At 45.2% G+C, this 23,938-nt stretch overlaps 1 protein-coding gene across 1 annotated transcript in view; it reads right to left on the bottom strand.

The window, feature by feature from the left end:
* LOC122798894 (prolyl hydroxylase EGLN3-like) overlaps window positions 1-23,938 on the bottom strand; it is a 588,939-nt gene that overhangs the window by 16,909 nt on the left and 548,092 nt on the right. The window lies entirely within an intron of this gene.

Genomic DNA, 23,938 nt, shown 5'->3' with positions numbered 1-23,938 from the left:
ATGTTTTCTTCCAAAATTGCCATTTTGAGGAGGAGTTATTAGGGGAAAGCAACATTTTGAGCCAACATTGGGGACAATTGAGAGGTTTGGATATTCCTAATTCTACAAAGCGATTTGCACGTACCTCTCAACCTCTTAATGCAGGAAATCTGGACAAGGCCAAATATATTGGGGGAACATATAAACACTACTAAAAATTGTTCTTGTATAAACTTGACAGTTGATAGAATAACAGGTCTTGCATTAGCATGCATTTTTCTGAAGGTTATGACATGTGAAACTCAATGTCAGTCATTTAGTGACTTCATTCCTAAATGATCTGCTAGAAAACCACAAATTTTATGAGGAACAAACCAAAAATAAGAAGCAAATATCTATTCATTCTGCAAAAATATGGACAACTGAGAGGTATAGTTCAACCGGGGCTGTCTAGTTTGCTACCCTTCCCCCCTCACAAAATCATGGTCGAATGGAGCCTCCCCCTGCAGCTATTCCAACGTCCCATTCCTTGGTTATTTTGCCCCATTTACCATAAACACTAATGTGCATACTTGCTTTACTTCTGCGATGATTTAGATTTCATTTGAAAGTTTTATTTTGCATTTTACAGCACAAACCCTAATAGATATCTGTTAAACAAAGCAATGCAGTCTCACAATGAAAAGAGACTTAGCATTACAACTTCTCTGCCCTTGAAACTCACATGCATTGAAACAGCATTGAAACCCACAATCAAAGAAAATACATTTTGCCAGTGGCAGATAAAGATTAACTCTGGGCTGTTTTCAAAATCATAGGCCCCTTGAACATGAAACACACACATTGCTCTTTGATACACCTTCCTGACTGTATTACATTATATTCCTTGTACAATACAGTACATTTGTTAGAGGGCATTTTAAATTTATTGTTTTGAACATTGTTCCAGTAAACAATGAAACAAAATGCATGCACCAATGACAAAACTGCCCAATTCAGAACATTTCCATCATAAAACGTCTACTCAACCTTCTACAGTCCACCAGTATCAGTAAATATACACAATCTCTGAAGTAGTAAAGTCCACATTAAATAAATCTGTAACTAATAAAGAGGTTGCTGCTAGCAAACAACTTTATATGTCATTGTTTCATCTACAAATAAAGTGCCTGTTGCCTTTGAAGAATAAAAATTCCCTATGTTGCATGCATTAAAAAAATAAGCTAGTAATACCGCAATAGGGAATAGATAGCAAACTGATAACAGGTTCATAGTTACTAGGTATCTTTGCCAAAAAGGACTGCAGCATCCACCCCCTTTACAACACAGTACAGTATCAGCAATGCATCTACCTACTGTGGGAGTAGAACCCACAGCCTTCTGCTTTAAAAGCAAGTACACTACCTGTTATGCTACTAACAATGCAAGCAGACTTAGCATAAGCAGTACTAAACTTTTGTTCCCCTGCAGCTCTCAGCTCCTTGTAAAATCTACTCGACACTCAGCTGTATCTCTGAACTTTGCAGCACAAGAAATCTGGAAAAAGCCAAAATTTATTGGGGGACGACGACAAAAGGCCAAAAACCAGGGACACATTTTAAACATTGCTTGTATAATGTTGGAAAACTGCTAGAATAAAATGCTGTATTACCACCATACATTTCACTGCCACGTCTTGAACCCAGTGGACCCTGTGCAAAACAGTTAGAGAAACATACCATCAGCTGAAACAGAGGAAGACAAACTTAAATGGCTACTATTTAGTGAATTCAGTTCTCACCATAGCCGTCAACCTCTTAGCAAAAAACACCTGAAAAAAAGCCAATAATGTGGGAATACAGCTGCCAAACATATTCAGTGAATTCAGTTCTCACCATAGCTCTCAACCTTAGCACAAAATACCTGGACAAGGCCAATAATGGGGGAATACAGTCCCAAAAAATATGGGCAAATTTCAAATATCCATGTTATAAACTTAGACAATTGCTAGAATAAAAGGTTTTGTTTTACCATGTACTTTCTGAAGAATATGAAGTCTGAAATTCAAATGCCTGTTATTTTTAAACATTTGTTAACCAGGAAACTAGTCTGACTTGGAATAAAACAAAGCCAATTTTCAGCAGAGCAGGGAGAAAAACTCCAGACACATCTTTGTAAGGGATGGAAGGACATGCAGACTCCACACAGAAGGCACCCCAGCCAAGAATCAAACCAGAGAACCTGTAGCTGTCAGGCAACAATGCTACCAGTGCACTACTGCACTACAAACCTTTGCAAGGAAATATGAAGATACAGAAACCACAGATTTTATTAGGAACAGAACAAATATGAGGCAAAAATATGCAATTTTTTACAAATAGTGGTGGGTAGGGAATTCACGTCCTTGCCACCTGCATCCAAGGTACAGGGTTCAAGCCTGAGTACTTCTACCCACCACTATGTGTTAACAAGGGCATTTTACAAAGACACACACAGACACTCCCTTACCTGTAGATGGGTCCAGAAGCAGTAAACCAGGTCCGACTCCATTGTCTCGATGCAGCAAACCCGCGCTTGACTTAACGCTTCCCTGCATGAGCTTGGAACTCAACTTACCTCACTCCTGATTGGTCCTGTGCTCGAATCCCTGCTCACCTCTCTCCTGATTGGTCCTGCCAGCAGATCAAGCAGTCCCGAGCTCCTCTGTTCTGTGCGGTCATCTACCGCACAGATTTCTGGGCATCTGCGGGGCAGAAAATACCTTCTCTGCATCTGGACTGCTGACTCAGGCAGTCAGAGTTCGCACATATTCCTGGGTATCTGTGGGGCAGTCTGCACATGCGCAGCAGTTCTGGTACTCGTTAAAAGAGAAAATTTTTTTTTTTAAAGTTTGTTTCACGTTATTTATTTATTTTATTTCTAGGTGGGAGGGCTGCAGTCCGATAGCATGAGCTGCCCCTGCCGCCATCAAACCTAGTACTTTCAAGACCTCTGCAGCTGGAGCTCTGTTCTTGGACACCAATGAAGTGATGTGTTGGCGAAGAATTGATACCCTTTCGACTGGAAGACGTAGAGTGGTGGTTCAAGTGTCTAACTCTGCCCCTTTAAAGACGATATGCTGCGATGGCGACAAGGCAGACTTCTCAAAGTTGACCGTAATGCCTAAGTGGTTGCAGTGTGTCAGAGTGGATTCTGTTGCCCGAATCAGCTGATGCCTGGTGGTGGAGGGTAAGGAGCCAATCGTCTAGGTACGGAAACACCTGGAATCCTAGACGCCTCAGGTGAGCCGTGACCACTGCCATAGATTTGGTAAACACTCTGGGTGCTGTAGTGAGACCAAAGGGCAGGGCTCGAAACTGGTAGCGACTGGCTCCCAGCCGGAAACGCAGATGGTCTGGCCATTTTTATGTGGTAGTACGCATCCTTGAGATCAATAGAGCACATCCAATTGTCCTTCCCTAAAAAGGGAAGTATGGACTGAAGCATGACCATCCGAAACTTCTCTTTTTTCACAAATTGGTACAGTCTGCTGATGTCCAAAATGGGTCTCCAGTTCTCTGTTTTCTTTATAACCAAAAAGAATCTTGAGTAAGTTCCAAATTCTGTTTAGTCTGCTGGATGACTCTTTTTTCTAGCAACTTGTGGGCCTCTGTGGTTGCTTGTTCCCTGTAACTGGGTAGAATGTCCGGGATTTTCTTGACGGGAATGGGTGGAGCGGAGAACGGTATGAAATATCCTCTGGAAAATATGCTTTGTACCCATCTGTCATTTGTACTATCTAGCCAGGCTTCTTGGTACAAAGATAAGCGACGCCCGACCTCCTCCAGAGCAGGACAGTCGGGCCTCCTCTTAGGAGCGCTGGTAAGGTTGGCCAGAGAAGTGATCCCTATCACCCTTGTGTTATGGACCCCCTCTGCCACGAGGGCGGCATCTTTCATTATTACCCCCCTCTTCTGCCCCTGGAGGGAGGTTCTCCACGTGTGTCCTGAAAGGCTCCTCGGGCTTTCCAGAACCACATTTTCCCTCCCCCCCTTTGGCCTTTGGGAAAAGGCCGAGTAGGGGTGGAAAAACGGACTCCGACGGCAGACAGAATCTTTCCCTCCTGTTCACACATGGTCAGGGTTTCCTTTACCTTTGGCTCAAACACGGATGAGCCGGCAAACGGGGTGTTTACGAACGAAGACTTGAAGGGCTCCGCAAAGGAACAGAGGCGCATTCAGGCGTGCCTGCGAAGAGCAATCCCTGTACCTGCAGCCCTACTCGAACCATCACCTGCATATGAGACGACACATGGATGAGTTCACAACAGAATTAAGGGTAGCAAGCTGGGCAGAAACTTTGTCAGAGATGTCTACAGCTACAGTACCCTGAAAAGAATCTCCCAGCTCCTTAAGGAGATCTCTTTGCAATCTGGTGAAATGGGTCAGATAGTTCAGTGATCGAAGAGTGAAAGTCGCCGAACTGAACATGCGTGTCCCATATCTATCCATGATCCTGGACTCTCTGTTAGAAGAATGTATAGAGGCAGAAGTTTCCGACAATTCCTTCTTTGTGGCTGCCACCACCACCACCATGGCATCAACAGGAACTCCTTTAGACAGAAAGGATTTATCCACGGGGGCAGAAATAAATTTATTAGGCCTCAGAGGGACAGGCTCCATGTGCTCCGTCGACTCCCATGCCCTATGAGAGACCAATTGCATAAGCTCATCATAGAGTGGAGACATCCAGGAGGTGGAAGGTTGAGACCTGAAAGCCTTCAGAAGAACAGACATCCTCAGGGCTTTTGGACTGCCAATCACCCCTTTGCCTAAGGATCTCAAGTATCTCCACAAAGGAGATGTCCTCAGAGGGGGATCGAGGGGACCCTTCTGACTCATCCAAGTCGGTGTCAGATGTCAAGGACTCCTGGGGGAGTCCAAGTTCCTCCTCTTGAACAATGTTTTTCTGAGGACCTCCTCAGTGGGAACTTCTGGGGAAGTCTCAGAACAGCAGGGGGCACCCAGTGGGGCTACCTGGGGCTCTGGGTCTCTAACTTCGGGGTGACCGATGTTAGCAGAAGAGGACGCAAGCACTTTGAGGGAAGAAGAGGCCAAAAGTACAGTTTTGTACCTACCATAAATGTAGATGTTCGAGTGCGCATACAGCTGCAGTCATCACACTTGGGGTTATCCTGCTGTCAGGCAGGTCCTCGGTCGGCCGAATTCCAAAGTCTAGGTCCGGCGTCGGTTGTCATTGCTTCTTCCCTGACGTCAGTGCGGCAGGGGTATAAAGGAGGCAGCCGACGCCATTTTCTTCAGTTTTTCTTGCCCCAGATGTCAGGTGCTCCCAGAAAGGAAGGCAAAACATGATGTCATGCAAACATACATAAGTAGATAAATCAAAACAGTAATTGCAAGCAAATGCACCATAAAGGAATACCCCAAATAGGTTGTATGTTAAAGGTGTTTGTCATAAGCCCTGTCCTAAGAAGGGATGGAGGGAGGGTAACCTGGACTGCAGCTGTATGCGCACTCAAACATCTACATTTATGGTAGGTACAAAACTGTACTACGTTCATCGTGCATACAGCTGCAGTCATCACACTTGGGTAGAATCCCAAAGCTAAGTAAGGGTGGCTGGTACTAAGAGGAATTTGGAGGGGCTAGAATGCCCTGCAGGACTGCTGTGGCAAAGCCCGCTCTAGATTTTGAGTATAGTGGAAGGTGGTAGTGCTTGGAGAAAGTGTTCACTGAACTCCAAGTAGCTGCTTCCAAAATGTCCTTGGTAGGGACCCCCCTGAGGAAAGCTGCTGAGGTAGCTGTAGCCCTGGTGGAGTGGGATCTGATGTATACAGGCACTGATTTTCCATGAAATGAATAACAAAAGCGTATGCAGTGGGCTATCCATTTTGAAATAGTCTGTTTGGAAATGGCCTTTCCTTGAGCACCTGTAGCATAGGACACAAAGAGCTGCTCAGATTTTCTGAATGACTTTGTTCTGTCCAAGTAATAACGAAGTTGCCTGTGAATGTCCAAGGAATGTAGTAGCCTCTCTCCTTTGTTCTGTGGGTTTGGATAAAAGGTAGGTAAATGAATAGACTGATTCAAAGCCACACTGGATACTACCTGTGGCATGAAGGTAGGGTTGGTTCGTAAGGAAACCCTGTCCTGATGGAAGATGATGAATGGTTGCACAGCCATGAGGGCCTGTAGCTCCGAAACCCTGCATGCTGAGGTAATAGCCAGAAGGAAGGCTGTTTTCCATGACAAGTATTGTAGCTCTGCTGAAGAAGCCGGCTCAAAAGGAGGCAGTGTCAGCTTCTCCAATATGAAGTTGAGGTCCCAAGCTGGAGCTGGTGGTTTCCGTGGGGGTTTTATATTTTTTGCCCCTCTGAGGAACTGCCTTAATAGAGGATGTGAGAATAAAGGAGGATCCGTATTGTATTGTGCTGAAATGGCTGAAGCGTGGATCTTGATGGAAGAGAAGGAATGGCCACTGTTTAACATCTCAGTTAGGTACTGTAAAATCTGAGGTATATTTATTTATTACCAAGGATTCTGACCCTTTGCTTGATTCCAGGAACAAAATCGTTTCCATTTGGCGGAGTAGGTTTTTCTAGTGGAGGGTCTCCTGGCCTCCAAGATGACATCCTGTACCTCCTTGGAGAGGAGAGTTTGTTGGTAAACTAAGGTATTCTCCATGCAGCTAGATTTAGCGTTCTGAGCTGGCTGTGAAGGGTCTTGTAGTTGTGCTGGGACAACAGAAGAGGAACATGAGGAAGGATCCATGGTGGTGAGTGTGACAGGCTCTTTAGGAGAGGATACCAGTGCTGTCGTGGCCAGTCTGGAGCAATGAGAATCATTTGCGGACTCTCTGCTCTGGTTTTTAGTAGGACTTTGGCCAGTAAAGGTAGAGGTGGGAAGGCATAGACTGTCAATGCTGTCCAATTGAAAGAGAGTGCGTCCACTTTCCAGGCCTGTGGATGATAGGTCCTTAAGCAAAATTTTTCCAACTGGTAATTTCTGTGGGTAGCAAATAGATCTATGTCTGGCTGTCCCCATGCCTGAGTTATCTTTGAGAAGACTTGAGGATGCAACTTCCATTCATGTGGGTCTGTCATTTTTCTGCTTAAGTTGTCTGCCAGTGTGTTTTCCTTCCCTGGCAGGAATTGAGCCTGTAGTTGTATTTGTAATTCCAGTGCTGTGTTCCACAGGGTCATGGCTTGCCTGCATAGGGGGTATGAATGTGTTCCCCCCTGTTTATGTACCACATGACTGTGGTGTTGTCTGTCCTTATTAATAGCTGGCCTGGATGCAGTAGGTCTTTGAAGGTCATAAGAGCATTTTGCACGGCTAGCATCTCCTTTTGGTTGATGTGTAGGTGCATCTCTTTTTGGGACCATTTTCCCTGAATACACTGACCTGCCATGTGTGCTCCCCAGGCGTAGTCTGAGGCGTCTGTTGTGATGATTTGAGTTGCTTGTGGTAAACAGAAAGGAAGACCTGTATTTCTTTGGCATGCTTGAGCCCACCACAAAAATTCCTTTTGAAGGCATGGAATGAGTGGTATAATTATTTCCAAGCTGTGGCTGTGCTGAGACCATAAGTTTTTTAGGTACCATTGTAGTTTCCTCATATGCAGCTTTGCAAATGGTATTAGTAGGATGCAAGATGCCATGAACCCCAGAGCCTGCAGGATTTTCCTTGCAGTTAGCCTGGCTAAAGTTGCCATTTTGCTGTAGTATTGAGACAGTTGCCCTTGTTTGTCTGCCATGAGGTAGGCCATCTGGGTTGTTGTATTTAAGCTGGCACCCAGGAAAATTATTTGTTGAGAAGGTATTAGTTTTGATTTCTTTTTGTTCACTGTGTACCCCAGGCAGTTTAACAGATTTATTACAAACGCCAGATGTTGCAATAGAAGTTCCTTTCTGTCTGCTTGCATCAGGCAGTCGTCCAGATATGGGTAGATTTGGATTCCTCGTTGTCTGCAGAAGGCAATTACTGATGCCAGGCATTTCGTAAACTCTCTGGGCGCAGTAGATAAGCCAAAGGGCAATGCAGAGAATTGGTAATGGGTTGAACCTGCAAGAAATCTGAGGTATCTTCTGCAATCTTGTCTGATAGGGACATGCAGGTATGCCTCCTTGAGGTCCAACGTTACCAGCCAAGACTCCTTGCCCAGCATGGGAAGAAGCTGCTGTAATGTGAGCATCTTGAATTTTGGTACCTTTAGATATGTGTTTAGAATAGATAGGTCTAAGATGGGTCTCCAATCTTTGTCCTTCCTTGGTACCAGAAATAGTCTTGAATAAAAACCTTGACCTTGTTCTTTTGCAGGTACCTCTTGAATTGCTTTCATATCCATGAGAGCAGAAATTTGCCTTTGTGCCTCTGCCCAATGATTTTGTGGCAGGTTTGGCATGCCTCTCATTTTTGGAAGGGTGTGAAAGTGGAACCTGTAGCCTCTGTCTATAATATCCAGAATCCATCTGTCCTGTGTAACAATGTGCCAGTTTTTTGAAAATAAGAGGCCAGTTTTCCGCCCAAAGGTGCTGCCATTATATCTTTGTTTGGCAGGCATAGGGGAAAGTCATTGCATCTGTTTCCTAAATGACTGTGGTCTGTCTTCTCCACCTTTGGGGTTGGTGTTTGCCACTGTCTAGCTCTGTAAGATCCTTGAGTTTGTCCTCTACCCCTTGGGCATCTGTATCTGCCCCTTTGGGGTCTGTCCGTGGCTGGAAAGGACCAATTTTTTGAAGGCCAGCTTCTGCTGAAGCGTGGAGGCTGCACCTGCAAGAAATCTTTAACTATAGATTTCACTTTTTCCTCCATTTTCTTTAGTACCTCCCTCAGCTTTAACACCGAACAATACATCTTTTTGTAGTGGTGCATCTAATAACTTTGCTTTGACATTATCTGGTAAGATTTGCTCTTTGAGCCAAGCATGCCTACGTATGACAGACCCTGTGACAGCGGCTCTGCATGAGGCCTCTAAAGCATCAAAACCACACTGCAAGGTACATTTCCCCACTTGTTCTGCTCCATGCAACAAATCCTGCAACTCTTTCAAGTCTGGTTGTTCTGTCTGTGTCTTTTTGCCTTTCAGCTGAGATAGCAAGAACTGTTGGTATTTTAACATATGAAATTGACAGTTTAATGCCCTCATGGTTAAAGTGGCTGATGTATACACCTTTTTCCCCCCACCTTTCTAATGCTCTAGAATCTCTCTCTGAAGGAAAAGGGTTTTTAGCAGTAGAGGCCTTAATCCCCTTGGGACCCTGTGAAATTGTTTCTGGGTCAGCAGTATGGCTTTTATAAAGGAACTGGTGAGAATCAGGAACCCGGTAATATCTGCCTGGTTTAACAGGGGCTGGAGGTAATGAGTCCGGATTAAGACTGGCTTCTGCGTACACATCATCCAAAATATCTAAGACAGGAGGAATAGCCAGGGGCCTATGCTGGGGAAGTAGTAGAAATTCCTTGAGCCTTTTCTTGGAATCTGAGTAATCTTGGCCTTCCCAGAGGAAGTGCTCTCTCAGTGTATGCAGGGTTTCCCCAAAAGAGAAGTCCTCAGGGGGGGGGGGGGACCGAGGGAATAGACTCCTCAGCATCAGAGTCTTCAAATGGGGAATAGGTGTAATCCTGGTCCTCAGAATGGTCTGAAGTAATAGAAGCCTGGTCTGAGGAAGGGTAGTCTTCCTCCAACCTGGGTCTTTTGTCTGAGGGGGGTTGAGAACCCCTGATGAGAGTAATCAAATCCTCAGCCATTTTAAGCATCTGTTTTTTAGGCATGGGGCCTTGAGAGGGGGTCTGAGACCCTTGCTTTTTAATTTTCATTGCAGCTTTAGACTTAGTGAATGATTTAAAAGAGGAGGTGGTAGGCCTGAAAACGCCTTCAGAAATGGCAGGCCTCGCTGAAATTTCGGTTTCCCCGCCAAGAGTGGCGTCGGTATCTGCAGTGGGAATGGAGACCGAGGATCCTGAGGCCTCGGGTACTGAAGTCGCCAGTAAAATAGTTTCATCGGTAGTCAGGGGCTGCGCCTCGCTGAGAACCGGTAGTTGGCCTAAGCGTGATCTCAGTACTTGGTGCAGGCCTTGGATGCCTATCCTTATCCTTGTGTCTTTTGCCTAAAACTGGCGTCGGAGCATCCGACGACATGATATAATTAAATTTTTTGCCAAAATAATGAAGGGTGAACTCCGCCCGGTGCTTAATAGTGCGCTTGTTAAACCTAGCACAAAAACGGCAGGCCGAGACGTCGTGGTCTGGCCCTAAGCAAGGTATACAGTAAGAGTGAAAGTCATTATGCGGTATTTGCTTCCCACAAGAAATGCAATTATTAACTTTGTCTGACATAGGTCTGAGGCAAGAAAGGTTTCCCCAACGGGGTACTTAGCTTTAAAGACGACTTCGGCTGAAATACTGTTCGTAAATCCCAGGAGCTGGCCGACCGGCACTTGCGAACTGCTTCTGCTTCGGGCACCGCGCGGCAAGAAGGACTGAAGAAAATGGCGTCGGCTGCCTCCTTTATACCCCTGCCGCACTGACATCAGGGAAGAAGCAACGACAACCGACGCCGGACCTAGACTTTGGAATTCGGCCGACCGAGGACCCGCCTGATGGCAGGATAACCCCAAATGTGATGACTGCAGCTGTATGCACGATGAACATCTGGTGATGAGGAAGTCTTTGGAGACAACACTCGCCTCATGGCTTTGAAAGCATCACGGCTCTGATGAGGAGTCGTCGATGGACCCGAACGGACCGCGATCCCCTCCCGCACTGATGCTGTGGGCCCCAAGCCCGAGGTAGGAGCCAAGCTCACCCGAGCCAAAGCCCCGAGAGGAAGAGTCGGCACCGACAAGTCAGTGCAACTAGCCTCCCCGGATCTGACAGGGGAGCGTCAACTCCTAGAGTCATCGGTCGGCACCTAGGACGACCGAGCAGGTGGAGCAGACACTGGAATAGCCGTTGGCTCCAAGGGTTCTACAATCATCAAGTTGGCATCCTCCGGCTCCGAAGGAGCGGTAAGTCTCAGAGGAGGAGTAGTCAATTCAGGGAGTGTGGTCTTCGGTTCTGACATCTGGGTCGGAGCCGACAGCAATTTAGCTAGGCCTGGTGCCGTTAATAGCATCTGCACCAGTCGATCCATATCCGAATCTGAAAGGCTAACAGAGGACCTGGAAGAAAGCACCGATGGTGCCAAATGAGGGAGTCTCGGAGACTGACTCCAAGCCACAGTCCCGGCTCTGAAAAGAACAGACTGTCGGTTCCTAAGGCTGTGGAGCCGAAGTCACAGCATATTCCACTTTTTTGATTTTTTTGCCTTAGACTCCAAGGAAGATTTTGAAGATTTGCTGGCCCCTTCCTGGTCAGACAAAGCTTCTACAAAGGGGCGCTTAAGGATACCTCAATCTATAAGTTTTCTCTTCCTCTCACACAGCAACCTAGTAGAAAAGGAGTCGCAGATACTGCAGGACTCCTGAAGGTGGTCCTCACCTAAACAATAAACGCACTGAACATGTGCATCTGTCACAGAAATTTTTTGTTCGCAGTCTGGACGTTATTTAAAACCAAACTTCGGAAGTTTTTACTCATCTTCAGACATAATATCTATACATGGAAACTAACTAAGAAGAACTATCAACTATCACAAACAAAAGCCCAAAGGGGCCACTCTAGATATATATAAAATACAATATAGAATATTAATATAAACCCCTAACTAGTCCACACTACTACAAGCCAAGGCCAAGAAGCAAAAAGTCACAAATAATGAGGCTAGAAGCTATAAAAGGGAAAGGGGAACACTTATAGACAACAGTCTAGCTATATCCAAGAATATATATATATATATATATATATATATATATATATATATATATATATATAAGAAAAAAATGGAGAAAACTTGCAAATATGCAGAATATCCCACAAAAAGTCTCGAGCAACGCTGGAAACCAAGAGATCCGTGCCACGGCAAACTAGATCTGAAGTAATTCCAGCAGTGCATCATGGGATAAGGGGCTTGGTCTCGAGCTACTGGTAATCTTTGAGCTTTGCTAACCGGCCATGTTGGAGCCGAGGATCAGCTCAGAACCTATCAGTGAAGAATGAACAGCGATATTGAACAACTTCACATTCTGTATATTTCTCTGTCTACAAAATGCTATGGCCAGGGCTACGCATTTGGTGAATACTCTGGGTGCAGTAGATAAGCAAAGGGTAGCGCAGAGAAAGTACAGTTTTGTACCTACCATAAATGTAGATGTTCGAAGATCCACATTGCTGCAGTCATAACTTAAGGGTAGTCCGCTGTCCTCGGTCGGCCCGAATACCAAAGTATTAGGCTGACGTCGGTCATGGGCGCTCAGATCTGACGTCAGAGCGTCAAGGTATTAAAGCGCATGACCGACGTCATTTCCTCAGTCTTTTCTTGCCCCAGATGTCAGAAGGCCGTAAAAATAAAGGCCACAGCCAAAAATAAAACAACTCCCTAAAACCATGCACAAAAAACAGCTAAAACCCAAATCATACCACCACTCCAAACTACAGAGGGGAAGGAGGGAGGGAAAATTGGACTGCAGCAATGTGGATCTTCGAACATCTACATTTATGGTAGGTACAAAACTGTACTATGTTCTTCATCTCACACTGCTGCAGTCATAACTTATGGGTAGAATCCCAAAGCAGAGGTAAAGGGAGGCTGGCAAAATCATAAAGCATTGGGGGCTGCCAAAATGCCCTGTAAGATTGCAGTGGCAAATCCAGCCCTAGATTTGGAATAAAGAGGAAGATGGTAATGTTTAGAAAAAGTGTGCACTGAACTCCAAGTAGCTGCTTCTAAAATATCTTTAGTAGCTACCCCCCTTAAAAAAGCAGTAGAAGTGGCAGTAGCCCTAGTGGAGTGAGGCCTGATTCCAGCTGGAATCTCCTTACCATGATGAGAATAACAAAAAGCAATACAAAAGCCAATCCACTTAGAAATAGTTTGTTTTGAAACAGGTTTCCCCTGAGAACCCAAAGCAAAAGAAACAAACAACTGCTGAAACTGTCTGAACCCTTTAGTCTTGCTCAAATAATAACGCAACTGCCTGTGAATATCCAAAGTGTGCAAAATTTTCTCCCCTTTATTTTGGGGATCTGCATAAAAGTAGGCAAATGAATAGATTGGTTCAAGGCCACATTTGAAACCACTTTAGGCATAAAAGTAGGGTTAGTACGCAGAGATACCCTGTCCTTATGAAAAAATTAGGAAGGGTTCAACTGCCATTAGAGCCTGTAATTCAGAAACCCTTCTAGCAGACGTAATGGCCAACAAAAGCAGTCTTCAAGACAAAACTTTAGCTCAGCCGTAGCTGCAGGTTCAAAAGGAGGTAAAGTAAGTTTTTCCAACACAAAATTGAGATCCCAAGCAGGAGTAGGAGCTCTACATGGGGTCTTATGTTCTTTGCCCCTCTAAGGAATTGCTTAAACAAAGGATGAGAGAATAATGGTGGATCACAGTCATAGAGAGCAGAAATGGCTGCAGCATGAACTTTTATAGAGGAGAAAGACAAACCCTTGTCCAATAATTCTGTAAGATATTGAAGAGAAACACTCAAATCAGGCCTGGAAACATCAAAGCTCTTTGCTTTGCTCCAAATAAAAAATCTCCTCCATTTATCAGCATAAACTTTCCTTGTACTAGGCCTCCTGGCCTCCAAAATAACATTCAAAACTTGTTGAGGAAGCTGTGACCCTCCAGGATCTAGAACAGAATATGCCAGGCTGTTAGATGCAGGGACTGAATCCTGACATTGAGGAAATGATTGCCCTCCTGAGTCAAAAGGTGCGGAATCAAAGGCAAAGGGTAAGGAGGGTCCCGTACTAAACTCCTTAGCAGAGGATACCAGTGCTGTCGAGGCCAATCTGGAGCTATTAGAATCATGGAGGGCTTGTCCTGTCTGACCTTCAAGAGAACCTTTGGAAGAAGAGGCAGAGGTGGAAAGGCATAGACGTGAAGATTGCTCCAAGTGAATGATAGAGCATCCACTTTCCAAGCTGTGGGATGAAACATCTTTGTGCAAAACTTTGGCACCTGGAAATTTAGTGGAGAAGCGAACAGATCTATGTCTGGAGTCCCCCATATCATTGTCAACTGTCGGAATACATGAGGATCCAATTTCCACTCGTGGGGATCCACTTTCCGTCTGCTCAAAACATCTGCTAAGGAGTTCTGTGCTCCTGGCAGAAACCTTGCTTGAAGAGTGAGTTGCAAACTGAGAGCAGTCTCCCACAAAATCATAGCTTGCCTGCAAAGAGGGTACAAATGGGTTCCCCCTTGCTTGTTGATGTACCACATGACAGTTGTGTTGTCTGTTTGAATCAACACCTGCCCTGGGAGAAGTAAATCCTTGAAAGCCATCAATGCAAACTGGACTGCTAACATTTCCTTCAAGTTGATATGTAAACGTTGAAGTCTGACAGGCCACGTGTCTTGAACCCATTTTCCATTGAGGTGTGCTCCCCAGGCCTTGTCCGAGGCATCCGTCGTTAAAATCTGACTCGCCTCTGGTCGGGTCACAGAGAGTCCCTTGTTTAGGTGACATTCCTGAGCCCACCACAAAAATTCCTTTTGAATGCAAGGTATTATCTGAATGACAGTGTCCAGATCTTGGCAGTGTTGTGTCCATACATTTTTGAGATACCATTGTAGCTTCCTCATATGCAGTTTGGCATTGGAAGCACCAGAATACAAGATGCCATGAACCCCAAGGCTTGAAGGACTGTCCTTGCAGTCAGCCTGGACAGTAGAGACAATTGATGGAAGTACAGTGTAAGATTCTTTTGCTTGTCCGGGGTCAAAAAGGCCATCTGGGAAGCTGTATTCAGTCTCACACCCAGAAAGCACATTTCCTGAGAGGGTACTAGACTGGACTTTGTTTCGTTCACAGAATACCCTAGGCACCTTAACACTGTCATAACATACTGTAGATGGTGAAGAAGCTCGTGCTTGTCTTGAGCAAGAATCAGGCAATCGTCCAAATAAGGATAAATTTGTATTCCTCTTAACCTGAAGAAAGCTATCACTGGAGCCAGAACTTTTGTGAATACTCTGGGTGCAGTAGATAAGCCAAAGGGCAATGCAGAGAACTGATAATGTAAAGTCCCAGCCCAAAAACGCAGGAATCTCCTGCAACCGAGTCTGATAGGAACATGAAGATAAGCCTCTTTGAGATCCAGAGTTACCATCCAGTGATCTTTGCCCAACAGAGGCAGAAGTTGTTGCAACGTCAACATTTTGAATTTTGGAATGTCCAGATATGTGTTGAGGACAGATAGATCCAAGATTGGCCTCCAAGTGTTTCCTTTCTTTGGTACAAGAAATAGGCGAGAGTAAAATCCGAGGCCCACTTCTGACAGAGGGACCTGCTGTATAGCCCCCCATTTGAAGAAGCAAAGAAATCTGTTTGTGAGCCTCTGCCCTTTGCTGAGGAGGAACGTCTGGCATGCCTTTGAAAGGAGGCAATGTGTGGAAATAAAACTTGTAGCCTCGGTCTATAATGTCCAACACCCATTTGTCCTGGGTGACTAGGAACCAATTTTGCTTGAAGAGTGCCAACTTTCCTCCCAAAGGAGCTGCCAGACAGGAAGGATCTGGCAGCTGGAAATGCAGGTCATTGGGCCTGTTTACGAAAGGACTGGCCCCTGCCCTCACCTGTAGATTGTGCTGGTGAACTCCACAGTCTGGGCCTGAAAGAACTCTGAGCTCTGCCCCTACCACGTCTAGATCTACCCCTAGACGGTGAATCAGAAGAAGGGTAAGTCCAACCTTTAGCAGGCCAGTTCCTGCTAAACTTAGGGGGCTGCACCTGCAAAAAATCTTCTGCATAGACTTAGCCTTGTCTTCCATTTTTTTCAAGACAGACTCCACAGGAGAACCAAACAAAACTTCAGACTGCAAAGGAGCATCCAAAATCCTAGCTTTAACATGCTCAGACAAATTATGATCCTTAAGCCAGGCGTGCCTGCGAAGAACTGAACCAGTGGCAGCCACCCTGGAAGAAGCCTGCAAAGCATCAAAACCACACTGCAAAGCATGCTTACCCACCTGATCAGAGGCATGTACCAAATCCTGTAATTCCTTACACTCTATGCCCTCTGCTAAAGCATCCATTTTAGATTTTAACTGAGAAAGAAGAAAATTCTGGTATTTCAACATATGAAACTGGCAATTCAAAGCCCTCATTGCTAAAGTGGAAGAGGTATATACTTTTACCCCACCTTTCCAAAGCTCTAGCATCCTTATCCAAAGGAACTGGATTCTTTACAACAGAAGCCCTGACACCCTTAGGTCCCTGGCTAATAGTTTCTGGGTCGGCCCTAGGGCTCTTATACAAATATTTATGAGCCTCAGGCACTCTGTAATACCTATCCGGCTTCACTGGCGCAGGAGGCAAAGAATCTGGATTAAGGGAAGCCTCAGAGAAAACGTCTTGAACAACATCCAAAACAGGAGGTATAGCCAAGGGCCTATGCTGTGGTAAAAACAAAAATTCCCTAAGCCTCTTCCTGGAATGTGAGAAATCCTGACCTTCCCATTTAAAATGCTCTCTCATGGAATGCAGGGTTTCTGAAAGAAAAATCCTCTGGAGGAGAAGCAGAGGGAGTGGAATCCTCTGCGTCTGAATCCGAATGAGGAGGAAAATCCTGAATGTCTTCAGCCGAAGACTCTGAGTAATCTGAAGCCTGCTCCAAACTTTCCATTTCTGGCTCCACCCTAGGCCTCTTATCAGGAGGGGGCATAGAACCCCTGATTAAAGTAATTAAATCTTCTGCCATTTTAAGCATGTGCTTTTTAGGCACAGAACCTGCAGAACTAGGACCGACACCTGTGGAAGGCAAACCAGGCCTGCCTTTGGAAGGCACCTTAGAGACAGAAGGAGAAGGCCTAACCACCTTAGGCAAAGAAGGGAGAATAGTAACCTGAGAGGCCCCCTCAGCCTGACCTGACTCCTGAGAAACCACATCTTGCAAAACCAACGTCTCCCCTTGAGACTCAGTTGAAACTGCGGCCGGATCAACCGAATCCACAGTGGTGTCTAAAGAACCGGCGTCCGGAACGGACGAGTCATCCTGTTTGGACTTTAAAGATTTATCTTTGCGCTTCTTCAGTAGCGGCCGGAGGATCCGGCGGCATATTGTAATTACACCGCTTCAAGACAAGCCTAGCACAATCTAACCTACGTTTAATGGTGCGCTTATTAAATCTAGCACAAAAGCGACACCCTACTACGTCTCGCTCAGGCCCCAAACAAGGAATACAAAGAGAGTGGTAATCCCTATGCGGTATCTGTTTCCCACAAGAAATACAATTATTCACTTTTTCTGACATCCGGAAGTAACTGAGGCAAGAAAAAACAAAAATAATCCCCAACGGGGTACTTAGCCCAACTTGGTATCGGTCTGAAACTCAGAATATGAAAATTTCAGAACGCAGAACGGCACTTGCAAACGCTGCTTCTGCTTCGGACCATGCGGCAAAAAAGACTGGGGAAATGACGTCGGTCATGCGCTTTAATACCTTGACGCTCTGACGTCAGATCTGAGCGCCCATGACCGACGTCAGCCTAATACTTTGGTATTCGGGCCGACCGAGGACAGCGGACTACCCATAAGTTATGACTGCAGCAATGTGAGATGAAGAACATCTGAAAGTGTTGTGAGCCTGCTCTGAAGTGCAAGAATTTCCTGTACGGTTCCCTGATGGGGATGTGGAGGTAGGCATCTTTTAGGTCTTGGATCACTAGCCAGGCATTCTTTGTCAGCATAGGCAGTAGCTGCTGCAAAGTTAGCATTTTGAATTTGGGGACCACTAGGAAGGTGTTCAGGATGGATAGATCCAGGATGGAGTGCCAAGTGCCCTCTTTTCTGGGAACAAGGAATAGTCTGGAATAAAAGCCTTTGCCTATTTGATCTGGGGGGGGGCAGGTTCTACTGCCCCCTGGGATATGAGAGTTTGGACCTGGTTCAATGCCTCTGCCCACTGATTTGAAGGTAAGGCTGGGTACCTCTTGGAATTGGGAGTTCATTGAAAGAAAATTTGTATCCCTGAAAAATGATGTTTAAGACATAGGTCCTTTGTTACAGAAAGCCAATTTTCTTTGCTGAGGGAGAGCCTTCCTCCTAGCTTTTGTTGAGTAAAAGGAGAGCAGAGGGGGAGAGGGCGTCACTGAGAGTTTTTGTCATAGAAGGGTGGCATAGAACTCCCGTTTTTTGCGGCAGAAGTGGTCCACTGTTTGGTTCTCTGCTGCCACTGGGATAGGGGCCTGGGTGGTCTGTCCCTGCGGGGCTTACCTTGGCCCTATCTTCTAGGTGCAGGGAAGGACCACTGCTTAGAGGGAAAGTTCCTGCTGAACCTGGGAGGGTGAACCTGAAAGAAATCTTTTACTGTTTGCATAGATTTTGCTTTGTCTTCCATCTTTTTAAGCACTTTTTCTACTTTTACTCCAAATAAGCGGTCCTTATCCGGGGTGCATCAATTAATTTAGACTTGACATGATTAGGGAGAGGTTGTTCCTTCAACCATGCATGTCTCCTAATGACAGATCCTGACACTGCTGCCCTGCTTGAGGCTTCTAGCATGTCATATCCACAGTGTAATGAGTGTTTGGCCACTTGACAAGTAGAGTGCAGTAAATCTGCTAACTTTTTCGAATTGGCACGGTCAGGAAATGTTGAAATCTTTTGTTTTAATAGTTCTAAAGTGTGTTGTTATTTTAACACATGGAACCAACAGTTGAGTGCTCTGATAGGGTAAACAAGTATACACCTCTGCAACCTTAGCTATCTGTCCAGAGCTCTTGAATCCTTGTCAGATGGAATGGGATTCTTGGCAGAACTAGTCTTAGCTCCTTTAGGTCCCTGTGTAATGACCTCTGGGTCTGCAGCAGGATTTCTGTACAGGTATTTGTGAGAATCTGGTACTCTGTAATACTGGTCAGGTTTACTGGGAGCAGGTAGGAGGGTGTCAGGGGCTAAGCTGGACTCATGGAAAACATTATTCACCACTTCTAAAATAGTGGGGGTGGCTAGGGATAGGTGCTGGGGCAGGTCCAGAAACTCTCTAAGTCTTTTCTTAGACTGGGGAAAATCCTGAGATTCCCATTGGAAATGTTCCCCGAGGGTGTGAAGGGTTTCCCCAAAGGAAAGGTCTTCTGGTGGGGAGGCAGAAGGAATGGATTCTTCTGCATCTGAATCCTGATAATTTCAATTTCAGGAGAAGGGTGTCTTTTCCTTTTAGAAGTTGTGGCTCGACTACCCCTGATAAGGGAGATGAGATCCTCCGCCATTTTAAGCATTTGTGCTTGGGGTGGTGGAGCAGGAGTAAGATGGTGGCTAGAGGCAGATTTTCTAGGAGTGGCCTGGCTTCTACGTCTTTAACAGTATCCATTGGTCTGAGAGAAATGGTAGTCGTATGGAAAGACGTCGTTTTTTTTCTAGATTTGGTAGTGCGAGAGGCCTCCTTGGAAGCCGGTGCCTGCGTCGCGGCTCCAGACCCAACCAAGGCAGAGACAGCCAAAGGTTAGGAAGATGAAGACTTCTGCGGCATACCGGACTCCGAAAAGGTCTAGGTAGAGGCCTGTGTAGATATCGAATCAGGCATTAGGGGCTGCGCCTCACTGAATTCCAGAGAACTGAAGGTAGAGTCATCGGAAGGTTTAGCCCTGTGTGGGCTGTCTCTATCTTTATCTCTGCATTTTTTCAGCAAGTCCACGGATTTTTGGCGGACTGACGCCATTTTTGAATGTGAAGACGAAAATACCTGTCTACAATAAGAGCTCTACGGTGAATGGTTCTCACGTTAAAGAGGGCACAAAACCAGCAACGGGGGACGTTGTGGTCTGGGCCTAAAAGTACAGTTGTGTACACTTACCATAAATGTAGATGTTCGAGTGTATTCACTGTTGCAGTCATTACATTTGGGTAATCTGCTGGCAGGTTGCCCTCAGTCGGCCTGAATTCCAAAGTCTTGGTTCCTGCATCGGTTGCCGTCTCCTCTTCCATGACGTCAGGTCGTCAGGGGTATAAAACATGCAGCCGACGCCATTGTCTAGTTTTTCTTGCCCCCGATGTCAGGTGCCCCCAAAAAGGTATCAAACAAAAAAAAAAAAAATATATATATATATATATATATAGATATATATATATATATATATATATATATATATATATAGATATATATATACACACACACATACATATACACATGCATCAATATAAACTTTACCTTCATCTACAAGCAAATACACCACATAGATTGTAGAAGATAGAAAAGGAAAGATAAACTCCAGAATGACAGGGGGATGGCGGGAGGGTAACCTGGACTACAACAGTGAATACACTCGAACATCTACATTTATGGTAAGTGTACACAACTGTACTATGTTCTTCGTGTTTCACTGTTGCAGTCATTACATTTGGGTAGAATCCCAAAGCTATGGTTGGGGGGCTGGAGCTAAACAGCATTAGGAGCGGCTATAAAGCCCTGCAGAACTGCAGTGGCAAAGCCTGCTAAGATTTAGAGTAGAGTAAAGAGGCAAATGATAATGCTTTGTAAAGGTGTGAACAGAACCTCCAAGTAGCAGCCTCTAGAATGTCTTTGGTTGGTACTCCCCTTAGAAAGGCTGCTGAAGTAGCTGCAGCTCTGGTGGAATGAGACCTAATGCCCTTAGGCACAGGTTTACAATAGAGTAGGTTGCAGAAACGGATGCAGTGGCTTATCCACTTTGAAATTGTCTGCTTTGAAATAGCCTTGCCCTCTGATCCTGTAGCATATGTCACTAGTAATTGCTCAGTTTTCTTAGAGCTTTAGTCCTGCTTAAGTAGAATCTTAATTGTCTGTGTACGTCCAAGGAATGCAGAATTCTCTCCACCTTGTTCTGCGGATTTGGATAAAAGGTTGGCAGATGAATTGTTTGGTTAAGAGCCACACTGGAAACCACCTTAGGCATAAAAATAGGATTTGTCCTCAGAATACCCTGTCTGGGTAAAATATGATAAAAATCTCTATAGCCATGAGGGCCTGTAGCTCTGAAACTCTTCTTGCTGAAGTAATTGCTAGAAGCAGAGCTGTTTTCCATAATAAGAACTGTATATCAGCGGTAGCAGCTGGTTCAAATGGAGGCAGGGTGAGCTTTTCCAACACATAATTGAAGTCCCATGCAGGCAATGGTGAACTTCTAGGAGGCCTTTAATTTTTGGCTCCTCTAAGATACTGCTTTAGTAAAGGATGAGAAAAGATTGGTAGCTCTGTATTGCAATGAGCCAAAATAGCAGAGGCATGGATTTTAATTGATGAGAAAGATAGGCCTTTGTCAAGCATCTCAGTTAAGTATTGCAATACCTGAGGAATATTTGGTTCAGCTGTATCAGTTCCTTGTGCTTGATTCCAAGCCCAGAATCTCTTCCATTTGTCAGCATAAGATTTTCTAGTACTAGGCCTTCTGGCTTCCAAAATGACATCCATCATAGCTTTACTGAGAGGTGTTGTTTGTATGACTACATGATCAGCCATGCTGCCAGGTTCAGAGTTTGTAGTTGATTGTGCAGGATCGGATTGTTTGCTGGGACAGTAGTTGTGGTCTTTGAGACAAGGTCCAAACTGGGTATTGAGACAAGTTCCTTAGGATTGGGTACCAGTATAGGCGGGGCCAGTCCGAGGCAATTAGTATCATCTTTGGTTTCTCTTGTCTGACTTTTAGGAGGACCTTGGGGAGAAGAGGCACAGGAGGAAAGGTGTAAACTGATAGTTTTTTCCAACTGAAGGATAGGGCATCCACTTTCCATGCTTGTCTGTAATAAGTCCTTGTGCAGAATCTTTTCAATTGATAATTGTGAGGAGATGCAAAATAGATCTATGTCTGGGCTCCCCCATTTCTCTGTTATCATGCTGAAGACTTGTGTATTTATTTTCCACTTGTGAGGGTCTTAAATTGTCTGCCAGAGTGTTTTGTTTTCCTGGCAGGAATTGAGCTTGAAGATGGATTTGGTAGATCAAAGCTGTGTTCCACAGTGCCATGGCTAATCTGCAGAGGGGGTAAGAGTGTGTGCCCCCCTGCTTGTTTATATACCACATGACTGTGGTGTTGTCCATCTTTATCAGTAGTTGTCCTGGATGAAGTAAGTCCTTGAAGGCTGTTAGGGCATTTTGAACAGCTAGCATCTCTTTCTGGTTGATATGAGATGCATTTGTTTTGGTGACCATATGCCCTGAATGCATCTTCCTGCCATGTGGGCCCCCCAGGCATAATCTGATGCGTCTGTTGTCATGGTTTGGCAGGCAGGGGGTAGAGTGAATAGCCGTCCCATGTTTTGGTGACATGCCTTTACCCAGCATAGAAACTCCTGTTGTAGGCAGGAATGAGGGGAATAAGAAGTTATGTACCTACCATAACGTTCCATGTTAGTTGCCTTCTTCTCGCCTTCTTTCTTGCTGGATGGGTTCGGAGCCGATCCTCTGCTCCGACTTGGCAATTTACTAAAGCTCGAGAGCTATTTACTGGCTTGAGGCCCTCCCTATATCCCACAATGCTAGGCATCAGATCCCCAGATCTCGTTTGGCAGAGCTAACACCAAGGAAAGATTCAAGGACACCTGTCCAATCACAAGGAAAAACTATAGTACAAAGACAGAGGAGGACACAATGTACATCAGAGTTGTCCAGAGGAAGAAGGCCCCAAAAGGGGACTCTTCTCGGTCTGTCCAGGCTAGGGGGATGGAGGGTGGGACGCAAGAAAGAAGGCGAGAAGAAGACAACTAACATGGAACGTTATGGTAGGTACATAACTTCTTAATGTTAAGTTGTCTATCTCGCCTTTATTCTTGCTGGATGGGACAGCATCCCTAGCACCTTAGTCCCGGGTGGCTCATCGGAACAGACTCTTGAGCACAGTGGAACCAAACTCAGCTCTATTCCTAGAGGCCACATCCAACTTGTAATGCGAAATGAATGGAGTGGTCCAAGTGGCTGCGGCACAAATAGATTCCATTGGTAGTCTTGCTTGAAAAGCTACCGACGTAGCCAATGCTCTGGTGGAATGACCTTTAGGTTTAGCAGGGAGTTTGATAAATCAAGGTAATAATAGAGGACAACCACCTGGATAAGGTTACTTTGGAAACTGGCCGTCCTTGTTTGCCCTCAGCATAGAACATGAAAAGTTGGTCTGATTTTCTTATTTACTTAGTCCTATCCAAGTAGAAACGTAATTGCCTGTGAACATCTAAGCGGTGCAAATTTTGTTCAGCTTTGTTTGAATAGTTAGGAAAAAAATACAGGCAGATCAATAGACTAATTCAGATTTGTTTCAGAGGGTATATTGGGTAAAAACGAAGGATTAGGCCTAAGTGAAACTCTGTCCTTATGAAACGCAAGATAAGGAGGACGAATACAGAGGGCTTGAAGTTCCGAAACTCTCCTAGTTGATGTGATGGCTACCAAAAAGAGAGTCTTTCAGGAGAGCAATTTTAAGGAACAGGAAGCCGTTGGTTCAAAGGGGGGGAGAATCAAGGAAGCCAATATCAAGTTAAAGTCCCACGGAGGCGGGGGATCTCTGACCGGGGGCCTAAGTAACAAAGTTCCTTTAAGAAAGGCCTTGCAAAGTTTGTGGGACATGATGCTGGTTTCTGACAGGCTAGCATGGAAATTTGTAATAGCAGCTAATTGATAACGGTGGCAGAGGAGGAACCAGCTTGAAAGAGCTCTGCTAAAAAATCTAAAACATGATGGACAGGGGCTGTAAAAGGGTCAATATTCCTAGCCTCTGCCCAGAAGGAGAAATTTTTCCACTTACTAGCATAAGTCTTCCTGGTGGCAGATTTGTGCGAAGAAAGGATGATCTCACGCACCGGCTGAGAAATTAGCGGAAGCCTGGCTAAAGTTGGAAGTGGAGCAACCAAGCTGTAAGGTTGAGAGACTGAAGGGACTGGTGCAGCCCGCCCGACTGATGGACCAAGA

Source organism: Protopterus annectens, chromosome 1.part0, assembly GCF_019279795.1.
Source record: "Protopterus annectens isolate FY-2018-M chromosome 1.part0, PAN1.0, whole genome shotgun sequence".
In the NCBI taxonomy this organism is placed as follows: Eukaryota; Metazoa; Chordata; order Ceratodontiformes; family Protopteridae; genus Protopterus; species Protopterus annectens.
Note: the sequence above shows the minus strand (reverse complement) of the source record. Positions and strands in the feature narration are given on the sequence as shown.